At 48.2% G+C, this 24,765-nt stretch overlaps 1 protein-coding gene across 1 annotated transcript in view; it reads left to right on the plus strand.

The window, feature by feature from the left end:
• Nucleotides 1-16,927, plus strand: part of LOC146808593 (uncharacterized) — a 95,653-nt gene extending 78,726 nt beyond the window's left edge. Inside the window, exon 5 of the mRNA XM_085623616.1 lies at nucleotides 13,493-16,927. The gene's annotated coding sequence lies outside the window, so the exon portion shown is untranslated. The remainder of the gene's footprint in view (nucleotides 1-13,492) is intronic.
• The last annotated feature ends 7,838 nt before the right edge of the window (nucleotides 16,928-24,765 follow it).

The raw sequence follows: 24,765 nt of genomic DNA on the forward strand, positions 1-24,765 counted from the left end.
ACTCCAGGATACAACTGCCTTCCTGCTCCGGAGTTGCCCCAGTTATAGGGCAGGCGCCCTTTGATGTCCGGACCCTCGCACTTGGAGGTCGGAGGGCCCGGGATGAAGGTGTCCAGACCCCCAGCAGGGGGTGGAGCCAGCGCCTGGGGGAGCTGGAGGCGATCGGCACCTGGCGGGGGAAGAGCTTTTGACACTTCATCCTCCCATTGACCTGCCAAGTGGTCCGCTCACCTCCCGGGTGGATGGTGGTGCCGGGATGTCGGGGCCGGCCAGGCCCGGGGTTAGGGTCGGGGCGAGGCCACGCGGCCTCGTGGTGCAGGGCCCAAGATGGCGGCCGGTGTTTTTCGTGGATTATGCCTGGTGGGCCGGAGCTCGGGCCCCGTCGTGCGGGGAGGGAGTAAGCCCTTCGTGTGGCCTGTCCAACATGCGTCCCCCCCAGCTGAAGGCGGGGAGAGTCACCCATCTCCTTGGGGACTCTCTTCGTCGAGGCGGAAAAAGCGGGACAGGCCATCTGCGTTGGCGTGGTCTTGGCCTGGTCGGTGCTCCACAGTGAAGTCCATTCCCTGCAGGGAAATGGACCAGCGCAAGAGTTTCGGGTTCTCCCCCCGCATCTGCATCAGCCACTGCAGGGGTCGATGGTCGGTTTGTACCCGGAAGTGGGTACCGAAGAGATAGGGCCGGAGCTTTTTGAGGGCCCACACCACTGCGAAGGCCTCCCTCTCGACGGTGCTCCAGCGCTGTTCTCGGGCCAGGAGACGTCGACTGATGAAGGCCACCGGCTGGTCATGACCTTCGGGGTTTAACTGAGAAAGGACGGCTCCGATGCCGTGGTCGGAGGCGTCGGTCTGTACCACGAATTCCCGACCGTAATCGGGGGCCTGGAGCACAGGGGCGGTGCACAGGGCGGCCTTCAGCTTCTCGAAGGCCGCTTGACAATCGGGGGTCCAGTTAATCCGCTTCGGTTGGTTCTTGGACGTGAGACCCGTGAGGGGCCCCACGATGCTGCCGTAGTCCTTCACGAACCGCCGGTAGTAGCCGGTGAGCCCCAAGAAGGCTCGGACCTCGGTCTGGGTGACGGGGGGCTGCCAGGACTGGATGGCAGCAATCTTAAGTTGTAGCGGGGCCACCAGCCCGCTTCCCACTTGGTGCCCAAGGTAGGTCACAGACCCCTGGCCAATTTGGCACTTGCCGGCCTTAATTGTGAGGCCGGCCCGCTGGAGGGCCTGTAGGACCTCTTGGAGGTGACGGAGGTGGTCGGGCCAGTGGCGGCTGTAGACAGCGATATCGTCCAGGTAGGCAGCGCTGAACTCTTCGAGCCCCGCCAAGACCTGGTTCACGAGGCGTTGAAACGTGGCGGGGGCATTCTTCATGCCGAAGGGCATGACCTTGAATTGGTAGTGGCCATCGGGGGTAGAGAAGGCTGACCGTGCCTGAGCCCTGGGTGTGAGGCCGATCTGCCAGTAGCCCGCTGTTAGGTCGAAGACACTGAGGTAGCGGGCGGCCCCCAGCCGGTCGATCAGTTCGTCGGCTCGGGGGATCGGATGAGCGTCGGTCCGGGTGACAGCGTTCAAGCCCCGGTAGTCGACGCAGAATCTCAGTTCAGGTGCGGTGCCGGGGGCAGCGGCTTTGGGGACCAATACAACCGGACTGGCCCAGGGACTGTCCGAGGGCTCGATGACCCCGATTGTGAGCATCTTGGCCACCTCCTCCTGTATGCAGGCCCGTACCCGATCTGGTACGCGGTAGGCCCGGTGTCGGACAGGGGGACTGTCCCCGGTGTCCACGTCGTGCAAACACCAAGGGGTGACCCCGGGGGTGAGGGAGAACAGGGTAGCGAACTGCAGCAGGAGGTTCCGGCAGTCCTGGCGTTGCTCCGAAGTGAGGGCGTCAGAGAGCCGGACCCCGTCCACGGAGCCGTCATTCTCCTGAGTCTTCAGAAGATCCGGGAGGGGTTCGGAGTCTTCCTCTGCCCCACTGTCCGTAGCCATCAGGAGGCTGAGTTCTGAGCGCACAAAGTGTGGTTTGAGTCGGTTGGTGTGGAGGACCCGAAGGGGGTTCCGGGAGGTCCCCAGGTCGATGAGGTAAGTGACGGGGCTTTTGCGCTCGACCACTTTGAAGGGCCCCGTCCACTTATCTTGCAAGGCACATGGTTCGGTGGGGGACATCACCCATACTTGTTGTCCAGGCTCGAACTCAACGGAGGAGGCATTGTGATCATACCACTTCTTCATGTCCTCCTGGCTGGCCTCGAGGTTCGCCTTGGCCATCTCTCTGAAGCGCCGGGTCTGATTGCGTAGGGCCAGGAGGTATTTGAAGACGTCTGGAGGGGTCTTTAGGGGGGCCATCTCCCAACCTTCTTTTACTAGGCTGAGGGGCCCTCGCACAGGGTGCCCGTACAGGAGTTCGAAAGGGCTAAAACCGAGGGACTTCTGGGGAACTTCGCGGTAGGCGAAGAGGAGGCACGGGAGTAGTACATCCCACTGGCGACGGAGGGGCTCTTCCAATCCCCCAATCATCCCCTTGAGGGTGCGGTTAAAACGCTCCACTAGTCCGTTCCCTTGGGGGTGATAGGGGGTCGTGAATCTGTAGGTGACCCCGCATTGTTGCCAGAGGGACTTCATGTATTTGGATATAAAGTTCGTGCCTCGGTCGCTGACGACTTCTCGGGGGAAGCCTACCCGGGAGAAGATCCCCATTAGGGCCCGGCCAACCACCGGAACTGTCACGGTCCGTAGGGGCACCGCTTCGGGGTAGCGGGTGGCATGGTCCACCAGTACTAAGATAAACCTGTGTCCTTGTGCCGTGCGGGGGTCCAGAGGCCCCACGATGTCTATCCCCACCCTCTCGAACGGGGTGGTGACCACAGGGAAGGGTTGCAGAGGGGCTTTCAGCTTCCGACCACTCTTCCCGCTGGCTTGGCATGTGGGGCAAGATCGGCAGTGGTTCAGGACGTCGTTCCTCATTCTCGGCCAGAAAAAGTGGGTCACTAGGCGGCTGTACGTTTTATCTTGGCCCAGGTGTCCAGCCAGGGGGACATCGTGGGCCAGGTTGAGCAGAAAGTCTCTGAAGCGGAGAGGTACCACCAGTACTCGACCGGCCCCCAGCTCGGCGATTCTTTGCTCGCTGTATAGCAGGTCGTTATCCCAGTAGACCCAGTGAGTTCCGGTGGAGTCCCCTGCGTTCTGGGCGCTGGCTTGTTGGCGGAGTCCCTCGAGGGAGGGACAGGTCTTTTGTTCCTGGCGGAACTGTGCTTGGGTGGGCCCCCCCTCTTGACGCCACTGAGCCAGGTCAGGAAGGTCCTGGGGTTGCGCGTCCCCTTCGGCCGTCGGGTCTGGGAGGCTGGCCTCGTCGTTGTCTTCTACTGGGGCGACTGGGGGCGGAGGTGCTGGCCATTCTGGTTCTTCTGATCGAGGGACGGCACGGGCGGCCATGGACCGGGTGGTTATGCAGGCCCAGTCCGGGAGGCCCAGCATCCCCAGGTGCTCTCTTCTCTCAACGGTGGCCCACGGGGAACTCTCGAGGTCATTCCCCAGGAGGCAGTCCACGGGGGCATCGTCCCGGACCGTCACCTTCAACAGGCCGGAGACCCCTCCCCATTCGAATGGAACGCAGGCCATTTGACACATACTTTCAGAGTTGTCTGCCGAGCGGACGGGGCAGAGAATGTTCGGCAGGATCTGCTCGGGCTTCACCAGGTGACAGCGGACGGCCGTCACACTGGCGCCTGTGTCGCGCAAGGCCTCGGCTCGCTGTCCATTAATGGTCACCCACTGACCGTATTTCCTGGTGTTAGCGGGTAGGGGAGCCCGCGGGACCATGTCTCTTCCCCCTAAGCACGCCAGGACCATGGCGGCCGGTTCCCACTCTTGCTGGGCCGGCTCATACTCCTCTGGTTCCTCCAATGATCGCTCTTCCCCCAGGGCGGCGGCAGCTACCTGGCGGGGCTTGGGTGTTTGGTTCTGCGGGCAGCTCGGGTCATTGGCGTAGTGGCCGACTCGCTGGCATCGGTGGCACGTGACGTTGGCTCGGACCCCAGGACGCCACGGGGGGTTGCCCCGACCGGCCGGAGCCGGGGTGCTGGCCAGGGGTGTTGCGGGCAAGGCGTCTCTCCCTCGCCCCTGGCCCCCTCCTCCTCCCCGAGGACGGTGCTGGCCTTGGTTGTTTCTGTTCTGTTCGTGTGGCCCCCTCCGGCCCACTCGGGTGCTTTCCCATCGGTCAGCTTCGGCGGCGAGCTGCCGGGGGTCAGTCAGCTTACTGTCGAGGAGGTGCTGCCTGAGCTCGACGAAGCAGTTGTTTGACAGGTGCTCCCATACCATCAGGTTAAAGAGTTGTTCGTAGGTGGTGACCTGGCTCCCCTTTATCCAACCCTCGAAGGCACGGCTGAAATAGTTTACGTATTCTACCCAAGTTGTACCTGGGATCCGGGTGCAATCTCTGAACCTCTGGCGGTACATCTCGGGTGTGAGGCCGTAGCGGGTGAGGAGGGCAGCCTTCATGTGGTCGTAGGACGACATTTGGTGATCTGGGAGCTGCAGTAGGGCATCGCGCCCCTCGTTGATAAACCTCCCCCAGAGTCCGGCTCCCCAATCACTCCGGTCGATCCGGTGGGAGGTCATGGCGATCTCGTAGGCTTTAAACCACTGTTGTATGTCGTCTTCTCGGACATACTCGCGGACAACATCCTTGGGGATGTGGACTTTTTTCTCGATTGGCCCCGGGGTGTGTGGTCGCTCAGGCACCCCCAGTTCTTTATTCTGTTTCCGAAGTTCTATTTCCGCCAGTTTGCGCTCGTGCTCGAGCGTTATTTTTTTCTCCTCCAGCTCTCTCTGTCTCTGCTTCTCTTCTCGTTCATCTCGGAGCCGCATGTGCTCGAGGTTGAGTTTCTGTTCAGCTAACTTGAGTTCCCCATCCATCTTGAGTCGTGCCATTTCCAACTCGTGCAATCTGGTTCTTTCTCTTTCTCGGATCTCCTCCTGCGAGAGGCCCGTTCCCCGCTCCTCGGGAGCCGTGGCGTTCCCCTCTGGTGTGATGCTGCTTTGGTCGGAGGGTCCGGCGACCCCAGTTTCTGTCCACGACTCTAGGGCGTGCTTTAGGTCATCTTTGGTACTCAGGCCGGTGGTAGCAATGCCAAGTTCTATGCAGAATTGTCTCAGTTCGCGGTGGTTGTATTCTTCTAATTTATCCATTTGGAATTTCTCGGTGGAGTTGCTATCTTTGGCTGACATCGTGTTGTTGTCGTGGGGTGAGCTACTCTCTGTACGATTACGCGTTGATTCGGATCGCGCCGCTGGCCACCAATGTTAGAAAGGATAGACGGACCGGGAGGGTCGGCCGGGGTCAGGAGGAGAGGTCTCCGGGGAGAGCCGTCTCCAGCGATCGTACAGACAAGTAACTTCCCCCCCCCACAGACAGATACCACACACGGATAAGGTTCAGTGTTCTTTATAAGCACTTCTTAAGGTACGGTTGAATGGTACAAGGAGGTCTGGACTCCGGGGTCCCCTCGATTCAAGTCTCTCAAAGCAGGGTAAGGGGTAGCGGGACAGTCTGTCTACCAGTCGGGTAGTTTGGCTGAGATGATGCGTAGCTCACAATCCTCGAGCTTAGGTGGTACGGGCCGCGGCAGCGCCAGCAGGTCCCGCAAAGATGGTCGATGTACGGTCCGCGGCAGCGCCAGCAGGTCCCGGTGAGGATGGTCGTTACAACGGGCCGCGGCAGCGCCAGCAGGTCCCGACGAGGATGGATGTTGTGGAAGGCCGCGGCAGCGCCAGCAGGCAGGACGATGGTTCACAAGAGCGGGCTACGGCAGCGCCAGTAGTCCGTCAAGGCTGAGTTCTCTCGGTGTCTCTCGACTCCAGGATACAACTGCCTTCCTGCTCCGGAGTTGCCCCAGTTATAGGGCAGGCGCCCTTTGATGTCCGGACCCTCGCACTTGGAGGTCGGAGGGCCCGGGATGAAGGTGTCCAGACCCCCAGCAGGGGGTGGAGCCAGCGCCTGGGGGAGCTGGAGGCGATCGGCACCTGGCGGGGGAAGAGTTTTTGACACTTCGTCCTCCCATTGACCTGCCAAGTGGTCCGCTCACCTCCCGGGTGGATGGTGGTGCCGGGATGTCGGGGCCGGCCAGGCCCGGGGTTAGGGTCGGGGCGAGGCCACGCGGCCTCGTGGTGCAGGGCCCAAGATGGCGGCTTGAACCGGCCGGGGGAGCCGGTGGGGCTGGGCCCCGTGATGAGTAGAGGTCCGAGGGCAGAAGATCCGTCGGGAGACGGGGTACAGGTGTTTTTCGTGGATTATGCCTGGTGGGCCGGAGCTCGGGCCCCGTCGTGCGGGGAGGGAGTAAGCCCTTCGTGTGGCCTGTCCAACAGCGGGTAGGCTCTGCTTGACACAGGCTCTGTGAGGGAGTCGTGGCCGACGTGGGTGGGCTCCGCTCGGACCACTCTTCGAACCGGGCACAGCCGCAGGCTCGACGGGGTCGGGGTGGGCACCCGACTTCCTCCTGCTGAATCACGGCGTCGCGGCCGATGCGGGTGGGCTCCGCACGGCTCGCACTTCTCCTCCTTCACCGGGCAGGTCGCGGCCGATGCGGGTGGGCTCCGATCGGTTCGCTTGTCTTCGGGGCGCTTCCCACGCGGGGGTCACGGCGTCAGACTCGGGGTGGGCACCCGGCCGCCACCGGACATGCTGCGGGCTCCGCCCGCCCTGCAGGCTTCTCGGCGCGTCGCGCCTTCTCACGGAGGGGGTGGCCTCACTGGGGCCAGTCCTCTCTCCCTCCTTGTTTTTCTTTCGTCGGTGCGCAGATTGGGGCTGCACACGCGGGGTAGGGTACCCGCCTCGTCGCCATTGTTACGTTGGGCCCTAGGCCCTCATGCCAGGCATAAGGAGTGACGCAGACACATGGTTGGGGTAGTGGATTACTGGCCCAGGGCACGTGCGCCCGGCCTCTTTTATTGACAGGGTCACCTGACTGGTGACGCCTGTGGTGGGTGGGTGTACAGTGTCTTACATCAGCGGTGAAACACTAGAATGCATCTAGCTGGATGCAACACCTACTACAGAGGTGCCAATTCACAACGGACCACGAGCTCCTATGTGTATACAAAACATCAAAAGATACCGCAGCACTCAAATGGAAGTCCATACAAATTTAGAACGTCCATAGAATAAACACTAGCAGTAATACTTCAATTGAATATGTTTATTGAAGAAAGGGATGTTCTGTAATCTTCTGTACATTCAGCTTGAGAATAGACAATTTTCCGTATATGAAATTTCGGATAACAGCTGACACGTGTTTCGGCACAAAGTGACTTTTTCAAGGCTGTAAAATCATACATAAATACATAACAATCAGACATGTGAGGAAAACAGAGGCAAACTTTGAAAGTAGTTGTTCAACAAGATAGGAAGCTTGCTGTATTAGTGCTAAATGGGGCGGAATTCATGACATATTTTGATTTGTGAAACTAACCACAGAACACATGTAGTTGATGATGAGTAACGTTGATCCAATCCACCCTGGGAAGAAATCCAAAGTGCAAACCATCAAATAAGGGGGAAAAATAATAAAAGAATTCAGGTAGAATAGAGTGCAAGCCCCTTGAATTCTGTACTTTAATTTATTATGGTTTTCACTAGAGATACACTCCTAGGTTTCAGCGCCCAGCACTAGTATGTGCCTGAACCTTCACAAGCCAGTCCCCATTAAGATAGTCAATAAAGCATTCCATTGACTTAAAATAAATGCCAGTATTACATTTAAGGGCTTCTTCCCCATCCCTTGATCATAAAAAGTCATAGGCTCCGGATACCTGCAGAAACTGACGGTCCACTGAGTCCACACCATAGACCCATAGACCCCCGCATCTTCTTTGGTCATCTCGTTGAGGAACCATGAATCATCAAGAGCAAGAAACACAGTAGCAGATCATTGGGAGCACGAGGGCTGACCAAGCACCTACAAGCGGCTCAATAAACCTTTCAAACTGAACCAACCAGACTTGCCTTCAATCCAACTCTCCACAGAAAAAGGAATGTGAACAAAAAATATCAAATAAAATTACTTATCCTATGCGAGAGGCTGTAACCTTTTCTCCATCTGTTAATCTGTATTTGGCTTCCTGCTGTCAGTGCTCTAACCAAAAGAGACATACAGATCTTTACAATGCACAAGTCTGCATCAAAAAGACGCACGACGGCACAACCTCAACATCATCTCCTACACCGACGATACCCAGCTGATCCTATCCCTCACCAAAGACCCCCACACCGCCAAAACCAACCAACACGAAGGAATGAAGGCTGTCGCCCACTGGATGAGAAACAGCCGACTGAAGCTGAACTCGAACAAGACCCTGGTGAGGGTGAGGATGCCAACAAGGTACTTGATGCATACCTTTCTGTAATGAAAACTTTGGACAAAAGGTTCGGCCCAGGACAGAACACGTTTGGGCATGCCAATCATTTCTGCAGAGCTCACTCCTTCCTGGTGAACCTATTGATGAATCTGTCGCAGGTCCATGCCCATTTCAGCAGCTTGCAAATGCCATGAGTTTAAGGATAAGATAACCTGTGATCATCTGACAGAAAAAAATGGCATTAAAAAGATTCAGGAGAGGCTTTTATCAATGGAAGATCCAGACTTAGAGAAGGCACTTACCTGAGCCAGAAGCATAGATGTTTGCACGAGAATGAGCATGAGTGCTGGTGTGTGCAAAGTAACGCAGATTTCCAATCCGTCTTAGAAGCACAATGCCAAAGGAGACAGTGATGAGTGGCAATAGAGCGATAATAGTCCTGTGGTTCATCACAAACCCGTCTGGATGAAGAAAGATGCGTTTTGTACATTTAGCCAACAGCAAAAGCTGTCCCGATATTAATATACCTTATTTCAGGTGTCATAAGTAGGGGAATCATGCAGCATGTACAAAGCAAGTGTAGGTCAGAATGGGTTGTTGAACCGAACTGTAAATAAATTGGGTGATGACATATCTATTGTAGATGATAATATTGTGTTAAAATTATCTATATTGGAAGTTGATGTAGGGGAAATTGTGAAAATAGCATCTGTCAGTAGTAGAAGAAAGCAAAGACCATCCCATTGTGGGATATCAGCTTAAAAGTACAAGTGATGACAGATTCCGGTTCGCCTTCTGCATTGATGAGTTCGGATGAATTTAATAGATTTCTTGGTGTTCAACATAAGGAGTCCTGTATCAAAATGTTTCGCATATGGGGCAAAAGAGTAGAAGTTCTTAGAATGCTTGAGATATTATTAGAGCTTGATAATAGTGTCACTAATGACATGATTTATGTTGCCAAAAATGGGTCAAATTTGTTGAGATGGAAAAACCAAAACCACACTGATCAAGTTGTGTCAAGACAAAACTCCTCAGTGCCATTTGCAGGGATGTGTGTTGGTTAAATGACTGCACATGGGTCAGGCAGTATCCTGAAATGTTTACTGATTCTTAGAAAAATTAAAAGGATTTCAACATTGTATAGCCTTGAAAAAGAATGTCTCTCTGTTGTTCACAGAGTGCATATGGTACCTCTAGTGCTGATGAAAGAATTGAATTCTAAACTGGATAAGTTGTGTGCCCAGGGAGTAATTGAACCTATCGAAGGCTAAGAGTGGTTATTCTCTGTGGTTCTAGCATGAAAAACAGACTTATCATTGAGATTGTGTGTGGATTTGTGTGATAAAAATTCCAACAGCTGGATACACCACCACTCACTTCCCAACATAAATGAGATGTTAACCTCTATTAAAGGGGCAGTGGTTTTCATGTCTCCCAACATGTCTGCAAAAGGTAGATTTATGCAAGGAATCTAGATATCTGATGTGGTTTGTAACACCAGAGTGTGTATGCCATTATGCACGTATAGTATCTGGTCTGACATCTGCTTCTGCTGTATTTCAGCGATTCATGGGAAACACATTCAAGGGAATGACTGTTGTGGTGTACTTTCAGGATGACATCCTTATATATGGGTAGGGTCAGGACGAACATGATGTGAAAGTTAAAATTGTGTTTGATGTCATCAAAACATGTGGGTTGACACTCAGGAAAGTCAGATGGGTGTGGATTACTTGGGACATTATGTAACAAGCAAGGCAATTGAGCCCAAAGTTATAATGTAGGAAGCAATGGAAGAGTTTCTGCTCCTAAAGATAGAGACCATTTGAGATTGTTTTTGGGACTCATTGAATATCAGGCCAAGTATGGAGCAATTGTGCTGTGAAAACTGTCTGCTTACCGTGTTCACAGATGAATTTCATTATAAATATAATTTATCATGTTTTGCTGCATTGCGGCAGACATTTGCGCCCATGTCACCTTCTTTTTCCTTATTTGCCCAAGTATCTTCACTGCCTGCAGTCCATGGGTGTCCATCCTATGACCAGGGAGTCCGCAGCTATTCCACCTTCTCAGGATATTGCTGCAATATACACATGTGCGCATCGGGTCTGATTCAATTATAAATTTCCATGTGTAATATGAATTGAAATTTAGAGTGTGTGGAATTTGCTTAATTTACTTTTGAGTAATTACGTGATTTTTACTGCGATTACACACAATTTTAAGTCTGCGTTTGCAATGAACTTGAGCACAAGATGCATCCATATGTCCATATGTCCATATGCTAGAGGTCCAGGGGCAGATTTACAAGCCCCTTGTGACACTTTCACGCCACCGTTGCGTCACTTTTGTGACGCAGCAGCGGCGTAAACAATGCTCCACCATGCAACAGATTTACAACCTGATGCATCTAGTGAGATGTGTCACGCTGTAAAGCCCTGCGCTACATTATACCTACGTCAGGTATAATGTATGCAGGGTAGGCGTTCCGTTGCAAGGAAGCCCAGTAAAGGTGACGCAGTGAAATCTACAAGATTTCACTGAGTCACTTTTACGCCATGCTTCGTCAAAACCCTGCGCCTCTTGAAGCAGACAAAAGGAGTGATGCAGCATGTTAGGCATAGGGCATCCCTGAGCATTTCTGGAGTCGCGTCACGCTTGGGACACGACTCCAGCAATGCGCCGCCCTTACGGCAGGAGATGCGACACACATCTGGCTATCCATGCGCCACGGTGCATCACATTGTAAATGCGACGCATCCGTGGTGGTGCAAGGGTATTCCTGTGTGTCGCATCTTTACTGGCACATCTCTGCTGATATGCAGGGATGCGCCAATCCTTGTAAATCTGCCCCTAGTTTTTTGCATTGTTCACCATGCACTTTCTTTTGCCACAAAGGCATGTCATTATATAATTTATCATAATACCTCCATTTTCCATAACAATGCCACATTAGCACAATTCCACAAGATTATGCAAGGGTAATAGATTTTTTCCCGGGTCTAAATAAAACCCACACATGGGTTGACATAAGATATAAAAGTGCAATTTTACAAACTGAAAGACATTTTCAAATGTGCACATGTTCTTGCTGCACTATCATGCATGGAGAGCTAACTTTAGATATGATTGGGAGTTCACAAACATTACAGGAGGACTACCAGAAACCTTTCTGAATACAACTTTTTAATTTGCACCTATTAGAGGGAGGAAACCTATGGATCAGGTTTGCATCTTTTTCGTAAGGTTCAGGCTCAATAAACGCAGGTTAATCTCTTTCCGTATTCACGAGTTAGTCTAAAAACCTGGCCTGGCTCTGGTGCTCCTGGTCCTACGGTTGACACACCTCCTCCTGTCACTAATGCTTGTGTCACTGGTGTTCATTTGTTGATCTCTGCCCTGTAAGGTTCAGGCCTGTGAAATGGAGGTATCTGAAGAGGTGCTTCTCGCACTGAGCTCCTCCACTGTCCTAAGTATCATCTTCCATGGTCACAAGTGAACAATGTTGGGAGCATTAGTGGTTCACTGATTGTAGGGTCTCTAACACCTGTGAGTACAAATATTCACTCCCACTGGAGGCAGCAAGAGCGTGATGAGCAGACCTTCAGTGCTACAATCACCGCTACCAGGGGCATCCTCTGTCAACCAGCAGAGGGCCCTCTCCGAACTCTGTATTGTGTTGTATTTCATCAATCGATTCAATTGCACACTTAGGCCATCATTATTGGGATTTTGGCATAGGGCAGTGAAGCAAGACACTTTATTTCTGCAATACGGTGCACTCCTGTCCAGTCCCCCTGCGCTGGAGCCATTTTGGCAGTCAAGGTAGGCACCCTCACACCATGCTAAAAGGGTGCCACCACTGCATGCAGGATTGTTTTTGTGCAGGAAGGGAGACCTTCCTGCACAAAAACAATCCTAAGACACCCTTCCCTCTTTCTATATGTGCTGCAGAATGCAGCACACATACAAAGAGGAAAAACAAGGAGAAATATATTCAGGCATAAGGACTTGGTGCTTCCCCAGGTTTTCATGATTTTGTAAATCTGGGTGGTGTCAAAATGCATGGGTGCTGCATGGAAGAACCCACTGCAACACCCATGGAACACATCCTGGGCGCAGAGTAAGGCAACAGAGTGATTTACACTGGGTTTGCATTACTCCAAATTTATGAGGCCACTCAAAGCCACGCAGGGTGGCTAGCCGTGGCTTCATAACTCTGATTCAGAGCCCTGCGTCAAGCATTTACCACTTTATGCGGTGCAAATGTCTTGCAGGGCTCTCATAAATATTATTTTAATATTATTGTAAGATATCTGTGTACCAATTCCTGTAAATTCATTGTGGGCCCAATTCACAGAAGTAATCTGAGACAAAATCCTAACTTGACGATATTTGGTGTTCACAAAGGGCATTTAGGAGTAGTAAAGGTAGGATTCCTAACTCCTAAATGCCTTTTGTGAACACCAAAAGTCATAAAGTTAGGATTTTGTCTCAGTTTAGGAGTAGCAAAGTTAGGATTCCTAACTTTACTACTGATAAATGCCTTTTGTGAACACCAAAAGTCGTAAAGTTAGGATTTTGTCTCAGTTTAGAAGTAGTAAAGTTAGGATTCCTAACTCCTAAATGCCTTTTGTGAACACCAAAAGTCATAAAGTTAGGATTTTGTCTTAGTTTAGGAGTAGTAAAGTTAGGATTCCTGACTCCTAAATGCCTCTTGTGAACACCAAAAGTCGTAAAGTTAGGATTTTGTCTCAGTTTAGGAGTAGCAAAGTTTTGATTCCTAACTCCTAAATACCTTTTGTGAACACCAAAAGTCATAAAGTTAGGATTTTGTCTCAGTTTAGGAGTAGTAAAGTTAGGATTCCTAACTTTACTACTCCTAAATGCCTTTTGTGAACACCAAAATTCATAAAGTTAGGATTTATTCTCAGATTACTTCTGTGAATCGGGCCCGCCGTTCATATTTCTCTTATGTCATTTCTGCTGCTGAAGTAACTGTAAAAGTCAAGTGATGAAACTGTCTGCAATATCATAAGAGGGTTGACCGTGACAACACAGTGTTTCATTACAAGATGATATTGGAAAGAGGGTCATTGCTTGGAGTATTAATTACTTTTCCTTTTACGTTGCAGAGAAACAATCATTTCAGACTTTCCTGTCCATAATCTGCATCAAGCTGAACAAAAGCAAGAATTCCTTCCTCTGCACAGGCTCCTAGAGAGTGACAGATGAGTCCTATTGGCGGAAAGTCCAGAGACATTATTCAGGACAAGGGCTCATTGAAACTCGGCTTCTAGTAGATATTTAGAAAGCACTTCTATCAAATGAATGATAACCAGCACCAGACAAGTTCTGTTTAAATAAGTCAGACCTCTAAAGTAGAGTAAATTATGAGCTGATACATCACTTTAATTCATAATGTTACGTTAATCAATTTGATGTGATTTTGTTACTTACTGATAATTGACTTTTTTCTGGCCTGAATACTTTATGTACCCAAGGAGAACTCTTACACTGAGGGCCTCTCTTTGTACAGTGTGTGTGCACCCTTGTAGACCTCCCTGTGAGTGCTGCCTCTGTAACATGCCCTCTTACACTGAGGGCTGCTCTGTGAAATACTCTGGGTGCTCTGTGTGTGCACCCTTGTAGAACCTATTGTGAGTGTTGTGCACCCTCATCCTTTGCTGTTTTACTCTGTAACGTGCACTCATACATAGAGGGCCGCTCTATAAAATACTCCTAGTACTCTGAGTTTGCTCATGTGTTGAACCTACTGCGAGTGTGGTGCAACCTCATGTTGGGCAGCATTCCTCTGTTACATGTACTCAAACACTGAGGGCGGCTCTCGGGAATACTCTGGGTACTTGGTCTGTGCACCATTGTAGAATCCATGGCAAGTGTTGTGTACCCTCATTCTGTGCTGCGTTCTTCTGTAACATGTACTCATACACTGTGTGCCGCTCTGTAAAATACTCTGGGTACTCTGTGTGCACCCTTGTAGAACCTACTGTGAGTGCTGTGCACCCTCATTCTGTGTTGCGTTCCTCTATAACATGTAATCTTACACTAAGGGCCGCTCTATAAAATACTCTAGGTACTCTGTGTGGGCACATTTGTAGAACCTACTGTGAGTGGTGTGTACCCTCATTCTGTGCTGTGTTCCTCTGTAACGTGTACTCGCACACTGAGAGCGGCTCTGTAAAATACTCTGGGTGCTCTGTGTGCACCCTTGTCAAACCTACTGTGAGTGCTGTGCACCCTCATTCTGTGTTGCGTTCCTCTATAAGATGTACTCGTACACTGAGGGCCTCTCTGCAAAATACTCTGTGTACACTGTGAGCATCCTTGTAGAACCTACTGTGAGTGCAATGTACCCTCACTCAGTGCTGCGTTCCTCTGTAACATGTACTCATACATCGAGGGCCGCTCTGTAAAATACTCTGCGTGCACCCTTGTAGAACCTACTGTGAGTGCAGTGTACCCTCATTCTGTGCTGCGTTCCTCTTCACCATGTACTCGCACACTGAGGGCCGCTCTAGGCACTCTGTGTGTGCACCCTTGTAGAACCTACGGCGAGTGGTACGTGCCCTCCTTCTGTGCTACCTTTTTCTGTAAGGTATACTTTTACACTGAGGGCCGCTCTCTTGAATTCCCTGGATGCTCTCAAGTGTGGACCCTTTAGAGTCCACTGTGTGAGTGCTCTGTGGTCTCTCTCTGGGACATGTTTCCCTGTAAAGTAACCTTTGTACCTGAGGGCCGAAACTTCAGGACACTGGGCACACCCTTGCATAATCAGCTTTGAGGAGCTTGTATTGGTTTTAGGCCACTTGTGTGGCACTGCACAATTTGCCCCAGTAGACTTCTATGATGGTGATTAAATGGTTCAATGCTTTGCATCACTTTGAGGCACTCTGCAGCACTTTCTGACATGCACAAAACCTTGGTAAGCTCCCTGGTAGCTGCATGACTGCTGTGTGTGCTGCATGTCTCTATATAGTATAGTCATTCACTGAGGTCTGCTGCTGCCAGGAACCATTAGCAGACAAGCGACAGAATGAGGAGAGGGAGAGAATCGGAGGAGGATATACTGCTGGTGGGAGGGCAAGTTCTGGTAAATACATAACACAGCAGGCAGCATACCCCAAACCACCCCCGTAATGCAGGGTCTAGAGAGCCAATGAAGCCGCCTCTGCATTTTCAATGAAGCGCGCACTATGGAGGCAGAAGCAAGAAACTTGTAAGCCTTTTTCTTGTTTACCACTAAGATGATGCTGACCTCCGTATAAGTGCACATAGTCGGGTCATGTAGAAATGCAGTTTATTTTACATTTGGTTACTGCAGGTGTGCACATAAGTGCGGTTCTCCAGTGATCACCCGTACGGAAGCCTTCAGTGAGGTCATGTGGCTCCTGGTTGAAATCAGTCAATCTGCACCCACCACCTCTATGTATATGGGCTCGCCGACACACCTTGGGCCCTGGGTGCCTGCATCTGAAATGGTGGCATGGCCATTGCAATGTCTCCCTTGTCTAAAAAGCCTTCTTTTCACTGAATAACACCATGGATGGTTCATTAGATTTAGAAGGTGTCTCCTCTGGTAACCACCTTTGAGGTCTTCCTGAAGTTTCACTTCCTTCTTGGAGGACCAGTGATGGCCACTCTGTTCTTCCCCTGGGGCCCCCTGCAGCCCACTGTCTGTCTTTGAGGCCCTTCTCCACCCCCTACTCATCTTGTAACTTTGTTTCACATCGAATGCAGACTTCAAGTGAAGGGCTTTATTGCTGGAACAGAAACAACATTCTTTCCTGTCTTGTTACACTTGTTCTCCTGAGCTTCTATGTTTCTTTTGTAGTGTAAACAGGGGTTAAAAATTCTCCCAGTAGGTGTGTGAATAACTTAGAAAGACACCATTTAGGAAACAACCAAATGGAGGTGGTGGCTCACTCAATCCATTTGCAAATATTTGTAGCTGTCGGTTCCCTTCCTTAACAACTATGTCCTTGTGCAGCTGATAACACTGTTTGTGAGTAGAGTTCCTGTACTTGAAACATCTTCTGTTGTTTTTTTGCGTCTGCCTATAAGATTACACCCTTGAAAAATCCATTGTGAATGCTGTGCCCTCCTTCTACAAAGTATAGTCCTTCAACTAGGGCACCGTGTGAACCGTTGTGGAATCCATTTGGAGAGTTGTCTGACTACATCGTCTTCTGCATGTCTCTGCAGAGCATGTTCTTTCACCTAACACTGCTGAGATACAACTATGCATTGGGGAATAACTCATTACCTATAGAATCTTAGGGAAATGTACAGACTTCATTTTCTAAAAGGTTGCAAAGTTTACCCTCTCTGCCTGCAAGTTATAGTTCTTGAAAGTGAGATTTTGTGCAAAAAATACATTCAGCACAAAAGTCTTTTCATTCAGTCTTCTTTAGAAAAGTATAGTTCTGCTGATGGTCTTGTAATCTTCAATGGTTGCTAGACTGCCAACTTTCCTAAAGTGTGAAGAAAGTTCCGTAGGACCGCTCTCAGACCAATGCTCATTACTAAACCAAAGTAATTGTAAAGTCTTTAGAGTCTCCATTACTTGTCTCTTGAATCTTCTTAACCAGAATTTGAATTAATAGTGTAATGTAATTGTTTCTGTGAATCATTTGATACTCACTCCATTCAAGTCCTGGCATGCACTTTATCATATAATGAGAATTTGGACTCATTTAGATCTCGGCAGACGGGTTGCTTCATCACAATGGTGACAGATATCCCGTCCGCAGAAATATAAATCCCATTATATCCTATAGGATTTATATTTCAGTGAACGGGACATCCGTACTTGTTGTGACAGAGTAACCCATCCGCCGAGATCTAAATCAGGTCATCGGTCTCCTGCCAGAGGGGTCATGTGGTTCTCTGGGAACAGGGTCTCTTTTGAATCTCGTACTTACTCTCCACTCTGTGTCCAGTCACAAAAGAGACATAGCGTTGAGTACGGTGCACTGTTGAATGTCCACAGTTTTCATTAAATCTGATGTGAAGAAAACAAGGCCACCTGTGACAATGGGACAAGCGTGCCACATTATATCCCAATTGTCTATCCGCCAGTCAGTGCGTATCATTTTATATGCCATACTAGCCAAATTTAAGCTGACACATTGCACCCCTCACCACAATGTGTGACTGACTAAGTGATATTTACTAAGCCACGTACGGGACGATTTGTGAAGCCTTGGGTGACTTTGTAAAGATGTGTTATGTAATAAAGCAGTTGTGCTACGTTGCTTTACATTTCGTGATAGAAGACATTCCATGGTGGATCACGGGCATTTTCATGCATTGCCAGGGTTGTGATCCACCTGAGCGTGGCATACCGAGGAGAAATATTTTGACTTTTCCTCATTAGATTGTTCTTCTATTCGTGATGCATTCTGCCTCATACATAGAAAGAGGAAATTGCCTCTTAGAATTGTTTTTGTGCATGAAGGTATCCGTTGCACCACACACCAACGTGTAAGAGTGCCTGCATTGGCAGGAGGCAGCACACGGTACACCAGTGCATGGAGGGAGCAGAAGTGTGTGCTATCAGAGTAGATATGGTGCATTTCTGCTCTCTCTGTTTCACACAATGTAGTGCTGCAAGTTGCCTTGCTGCATCATGTTGCAGTAAACTTTAATACATGTGTCTCTTAGTGCACAGGTCCACACAGATGTAGTCAACCCAATGCACTTGCAACAAAGATTTGTTAAAATAAAAAAGACACCTCAATACCGTATGTACAAATAGTCTCAAAATTACTAAGTCAACTGCAAAATAGTGTAACAGTGCAAGCATCAGTGAAAGACTGAGACAGGATTAAAGAGAAGGAGAAACATTTGATAACAAACCGTAAAGCCCCTCGAGCACCCCACTAAAGAAATCTGTTTTAGGAGTCAGTCTAAGGGTCGCTAAGGGCAATGGTGTCTGTGGTCCAGACAGGATTCTGTGTGAGGGGTGCTTGCCACCGCCACTCCCACTCAAGAGTGCCTATAATGACAGAGAAACCAGCCTCATTGACAATCAGGAAACAATATTTACCAAATGCATCCCGACACATATGGAATAATGGGCAGAAGACAATCACATCCCTAAACCAATAGAAGGGGCTTCATGCAAGGCCTATCCACAATAGACCAGATCTTCATCTTTGCCCACATATTCTATATCCCACTTTGACGCCTTCTTAGCCTTTCAGCTGGTGGAAAGGGAGCTACTATGGTTCAGATTGAAAGTCTGTGGGTATATGTCTGGCCCTTCTGAGGATAGCAAACAGCCTCCACTCAGACTCAAATCCACAACTTAGAGTTGGCACCAACAGAGCAAGATGTGAGTTGTTTTCCACCAAGAGAGGCGTTAAGCAACGTTGGAGCTTGATATATCTGCAACTCGACCTCAAAAACTATCAGCTGATGATGCCATTTTCATGGGAACAACAGAAAACGCCGTAAAGCCGAACACAAAGCAAGCAAAAGGTACTGTGCTAAAGATCCGATCAAAATCCAGGCTTCAAAGTCCAAGGTTATGGTTCGGCGGCCATGATACAAAAGGGCGTGACATGCATCAATAACGCTGTGAAAGCAAGTCTCGGTACCAAAAGGCCTCAAGCATCTGGCAGTCACTGTGTCTAAGTCACCAGCCTGTAAGGAACATTTTGAAGTCAAACTAGAAAGGGCCGAGAATACACCAAAGGCTATTTCAAACTTTGAATATAAGTCATGACAACGCGCACCTACAAACAATTGAAGCAGTGGGGGAGAATAAAGCAGGAGGAATGATAGGCCACCGACTGAAGTTTGGATCACCGACATCAACCTGAGCAAAAGGTCAATTAGAGAGGCATCCGTGGAAGCAATGTCTCGGACTCATGAAACACCCAACTACTGCAGCACTGGAAGCAGATCTAGAGCATGCATCTCTTGAAAATAGAGCAGTAAAGGCCTTGCACTGCTCCATCGGAAGAAAATTCAGCCAGATCAGCCATCTCATCGACAGAGAATGGAAGGAGACGCTAAACTCTAAGCCCCCCTGATGTATCTAGGCAAAGAACTCACTCGCCAAAACATAGAAGACCCTACGAGTATTTCATACACTGCAACACCCAGCAAAACCAGTTTCAAATACCACTGACACAATGAGTACCAGAAAAGACCCAAAAATATATTCCACCATTCAAACAAGGAAGATAGTTTCCTGTCCACTTGTACTTATGTCAGGAATGAAACAAACTAAGTCAATTCTGATCACCCCCCTGGCTCAGGAAATTGAAGAAGGCATTGCATGAAGGAGCCTCTTCCTAGAGGAGGCCTGACAAAGACATGCCAACAAACTAAAGGGCAACAAACTGAAAGTTCCAGATTTACAAAACCCACAGACAGAAAAGAAAGAAAGCAAGGAGAGCAACCAAAAAGAAAAAAAGGCTTCTCTGGTATTTTCTGATAACCCTGCTTGTGGAACACTAACCATGCGTTTATCTTCCTCAATAGACCTCCTCACCCAGTTCTTTGTATCACGCCACCTTCTTCATTCCTCACACAGTGGGACAGTATATTTAATTATTTTAAACTTCAGTCATAAAAGGCCTAAAGCTGAAAGTGTAGATACAATCTGGTCTAAACTGGCGGGGATAAGGAAGCTGGAGGCCGCTCCTCTAAGGTCTGAATCACATGAGTGAGTGTCACCAGATTCATCAGTTTCCAAGACAGCAGGGTTGAATGCCAGTGGTGAGCTATGGATGTTTATGTTTTTATTCAAACCTCTAGTTACTCTTTCTGTTCAGTTCTTTTCCCTCACTGCTCCACATTTTTGTGGAGGAACAATCAATGCAGTCAACAAGCAGATGCTTTATTTGTTCCAGTAACATTTAACATAGAATGTCCAACGTATATATGTGAGTGCCCAACTGTGGGGCATTGTAGTTTGTGCACCACAGCAAAAGGAGATTCCATCCTAGATGATGCGATGAAACAGGAAGTCATGATACATGATTGGAAAATTGACTCCGGACGCGTGAAGGATTTAGTATCATCACTGGAAGATGTGGAAGAGCCTGACATGAAGGGGCAAATACAGAGCCCCAGACTAGGCTGGAAGCAGTGCTTTGAAAAGAGTCATGAAATCATGACTTTTTTAGAGATTTGTTTTGTGCAAGCTTATATTATTGATCTGTACTGTCTCACCATATAGGTGTTGGTGGTTTGTGGTTGCCAAAGACACGAGTAACCTTTATTCATTGCACGCATGATTATGTCGATTTATTCTGCTTACATTCACAGAGAAGGGAAACACAAATGTGTCACTCTTTGAGCCGTGGAAGCCTCTTTCTTCTCATGTCTTTCCTCCATATAAAGAATTTCATTTGTGCGACTCTCTGTGAGCTAAAGAAGTGGCATTGCCATCTCTCACTCAATCGGGTAAAGAGATATCTACCCTAGCTAATTTGGTGATTGAGACATGGTCTCAGATCATCTTCAAGAGATATGTATGGCATTATCATTTATTCCAGAATTAAGCGTGTTATAGAAAACTCAGCCCTAGGAGTTGAGAAGTTTCAAGCAATTACCCTCAAATTCAACTTGATGAGTGATCTTACTGAGGTGAAATCTAACATTGCCTTCAAGAATCAGAGCTTCCACCACAGAATCTCAATTGTCAACATTGTGCCTATGAGAGTCAGCCTGTGTCAGGCAAGCCCCTGATTACTTAGTACCTTGATTCAAGGATGGTGAAAGATTATTTTAGAAACATATCATCATAAAAATGAACTGCATTATATAAGATGTGGTTTTTGTCATGTGAAGTATTCAGGAACACAGATACCATATACTTTATTGATGGGTTGTGTGAATTGTCCTTTTAAAGCATTGATGATGGAAATTGTTCCTGATGTGCTCTTATAACACATATCATTCATCCGAGATATGTGAATCTGGTATAGAATTGAATTGTAAGTGTCTCATTTTGAAATGCTGGATTCTTAACTTCTTTCAACTATGGTTACTATTTTTCTGTTGAAAATACCAAATTCTCAACAATTATATTCAATACAAATATGCAGGCAAAATCTGAAATTGTAGTGGTATTTATAACATAAAATAAATCAAATTATGAATTTTCTCACTTTGCTGGAAACTGTATGTACATATGTCGAAATTAAACACATTTAAAAACAGGAGCTTCTTATTATTGTGCCTATGTTTTTTTAATTATAAACTAAATTCTAATTTTTTAAGATATTTTATATGCATGTCTTATTTTGCTTTTAATATTGACAATATATTTCTTTAATATTATTATTATTTTCCCCCTTTTTGCTTTTTAGTTTTTAGAAGAATGCAACATTTTTAACATTCTCAAAAAGGTGCAGTATTTGCAAGTCTGGCAATGTTTTTAAAAACCAAGGGCAAATGTATATTACTGAAATATGGTGCTCTTTCTGCAGTTAAGTTTGCAGGGATTAGTGTACAATAGATACTCAAGAACGTACAGGTTCCTTCCTTCCTTCCTTCCTTCCTTCCTTCCTTCCTTCCTTCCTTCCTTCCTTCCTTCCTTCCTTCCTCTCTCCCTCTCTGTCTCCTTCCTTCCTCCCTTCCTTCCTTCCTTCCTTCCTTCCTCCCTTCCTTCCTTCCTTCCTTCCTTCCTTCCTTCCTTCCTTCCTTCCTTCCTTCCTTCCTTCCTTCCTTCCTTCCTTCCTTCCTTCCTTCCTTCCTTCCTTCCTCCCTTCCTTCCTTCCTTCCTTCCTTCCTTCCTTCCTTCCTTCCTTCCTCCCTTCCTTCCTTCCTTCCTTCCTTCCTTCCTTCCTTCCTTCCTTCCTTCCTTCCTTCCTTCCTTCCGTCCTTCCTTCCTTCCTTCCTTCCTTCCTTCCTTCCTTCCTTCCTTCCTTCCTTCCTTCCTTCCTTCCTTCCTCTCTCCCTCTCTGTCTCCTTCCTTCCTTCCTTCCTTCCTTCCTTCCTTCCTTCCTTCCTTCCTTCCTTCCTTCCTTCCTTTCATTAAACATGCCTACAGTGTTTTGCCATAAATCATTTTTCAACAACAGCCTTTTTCAACACAGCATATTTAAGATACATTTAGGGACTGATTCACAAGTGCATTTATAAGTATGGAAAGTAATAATACAGCAGTACTCTTTTCAGTACTTTTACATGCCTTTGTGAATTGGACCAAAATGTCCAACTCCCTATTAGAGTTGTGAACTCATAAAATCAGACCACATTTTGGGTGCCCCACTCCAGCAACACAAGTAAACGTGTAAAGAGGGTGCAGTGTATGTGAATATCCCACGGACCTCTCCATTTTATTCATATTTTAGATGTTATGGTGTTAATTAGGAAAGGCATGTTACAGTACATGAAACAGTACCACAGGAGTACTCATTCTGCACTATGGGCCTCATTACGATGCGGTTCGGACTGCTGTGGACCGAGTGACGCACTACGATGCATGCGGTCAGAGGCAGCAGTCGGAAGGACTGACCGACTCAATCCGACAGGCTCATGGAGCCTGTCGGTCAATTGAAACTCCTCATAATCCAAAAGGATGGTGTTTCCGCCGTCAGGATTATGATGTTGGTTTCCGACAGCCTTTTATTGATGGCCTTTCCGACATAGAAAGGCTCTCAGAAAGTGACTTTAGGGGCACCTTGCAGGGTCCCCTTCCCCCACGCCTCTCTGCTGGCCTTGGGGGCACATGCCCTCTTTAACATCCCTGGACCGTGTTGCAGGCACCGTGAGGTGACTGCCATATTGTGCAGAGACATTTAAAAACTTGTTTTCAATGCGAGCTTGTGCTGTGGGCCGTTTCAATGTGCGGTCACATCCTAATTATGGGGTCGTAACTGCTGTCCTGAGCTCAGTCCGTTCCCAATCTGCAGCGATGTCGGTCGAAGGCAACTCCGACCGACATCATGATTAGGGCCTAACTGTGCAAGTACTCAGCACTGTGCATTTTAGGATATCATAGTAACTGACGCTGAAGTACTCACTCTTTACTAACTGTGTAAGTACTCAGCACTGTGTATTTAAGTTCATCATAGTAACTCACACTGAAAAATTTACTCTTTACCAACTGTACAAGCACTTAGCACTGTGCCTTTAAGTTCGTCATAGTAACTCACGCCGAAGTGCTCACTCTAAGCAAACTGTGCAAGTGCTCATCACTGTGCATTTAGTCACATCATAGTAATTCACACTGAAGTACTTACTCTGCACTAACTGTGCAGGTGTTGAGCACTGTGCATTTATTCTCATCGCAGGAACTCACACTGGAGTACTCACTCTACACTAACTGTGCACTGTGCATTTAGTCTCATCATAGTAAATCATTCTGAAGCTCTCACTCTACACTAACTGTGCAAGTGCTCATCACAGTGCATTTAAGTTTATCATAGTAAAACACACTGAATTACTCACTCTACACTAATTGTGAAGTACTCAGCACTGTGCATTTAGTCTCATCATAGTAACTCATTCTAAAGCACTAACTCTACACTAACTGTGCAAGTACTCAGCACTGTGCACTTAAGTTCATCATAGTAACTCATACTGAGGTACTTACTCTACACTAACTGTGCAAGAACTCAGCACTGTGCATTTAGTCTCATCATAGTAACTCATTCTGAGGCACTCACTCTATACTAACTGTGCAAGTACTCAGCACTGTGCATTTAGTCTCATCGTAGAAACTCATTCTGAAGCACTCACTCTACACTAACTGTGCAAGTACTCAGCACTGTGCATTTAGTCTCATCGTAGTAACTCATGCTGAAGCACTCACTCTACACTAACTGTGCAAGTACTCAGCACTGTGCATTTAGTCTCATCGTAGTAACTCATGCTGAGGCACTCATTCTACACTAACTGTGCAAGTACTCAGCACTGTGCATTTAGTCTCATCGTAGTAACTCATGCTGAGGCACTCATTCTACACTAACTGTGCAAGTACTCAGCACTGTGCATTTAGTCTCATCGTAGTAACTCATGCTGAGGCACTCATTCTACACTAACTGTGCAAGTACTCAGCACTGTGCATTTAGTCTCATCGTAGTAACTCATTCTGAAGTACTCACTCTACACTAACTGTGAAGTACTCAGCACTGTGCATTAAAGTTCATTATAATAATCCACACGGAAGTTATAGACCAGACAGAGCCTCATTAGCAGTGCCAAATTGTATGCATTGGCGGCACAGCGGCACAGTGTACATACCCGATAGCGCTGGGTACGGTATTTACCTGGAGCTGTGTTCCCTTCCTGTTCTGTGTCTCCTAATGGTGGATAATGAGGACATCCTGAATGTTTTCACCCCTTCTGAAGGCTCAAACTTGTAATGTTGCATTCTTCCTGGCACAATTTTCACAAAGTTATACCTGACAAAATGTGT

The sequence above is a fragment of the Triturus cristatus genome, chromosome 8 (assembly GCF_964204655.1).
Source record: "Triturus cristatus chromosome 8, aTriCri1.1, whole genome shotgun sequence".
Lineage (NCBI taxonomy): Eukaryota > Metazoa > Chordata > Amphibia > Caudata > Salamandridae > Triturus > Triturus cristatus.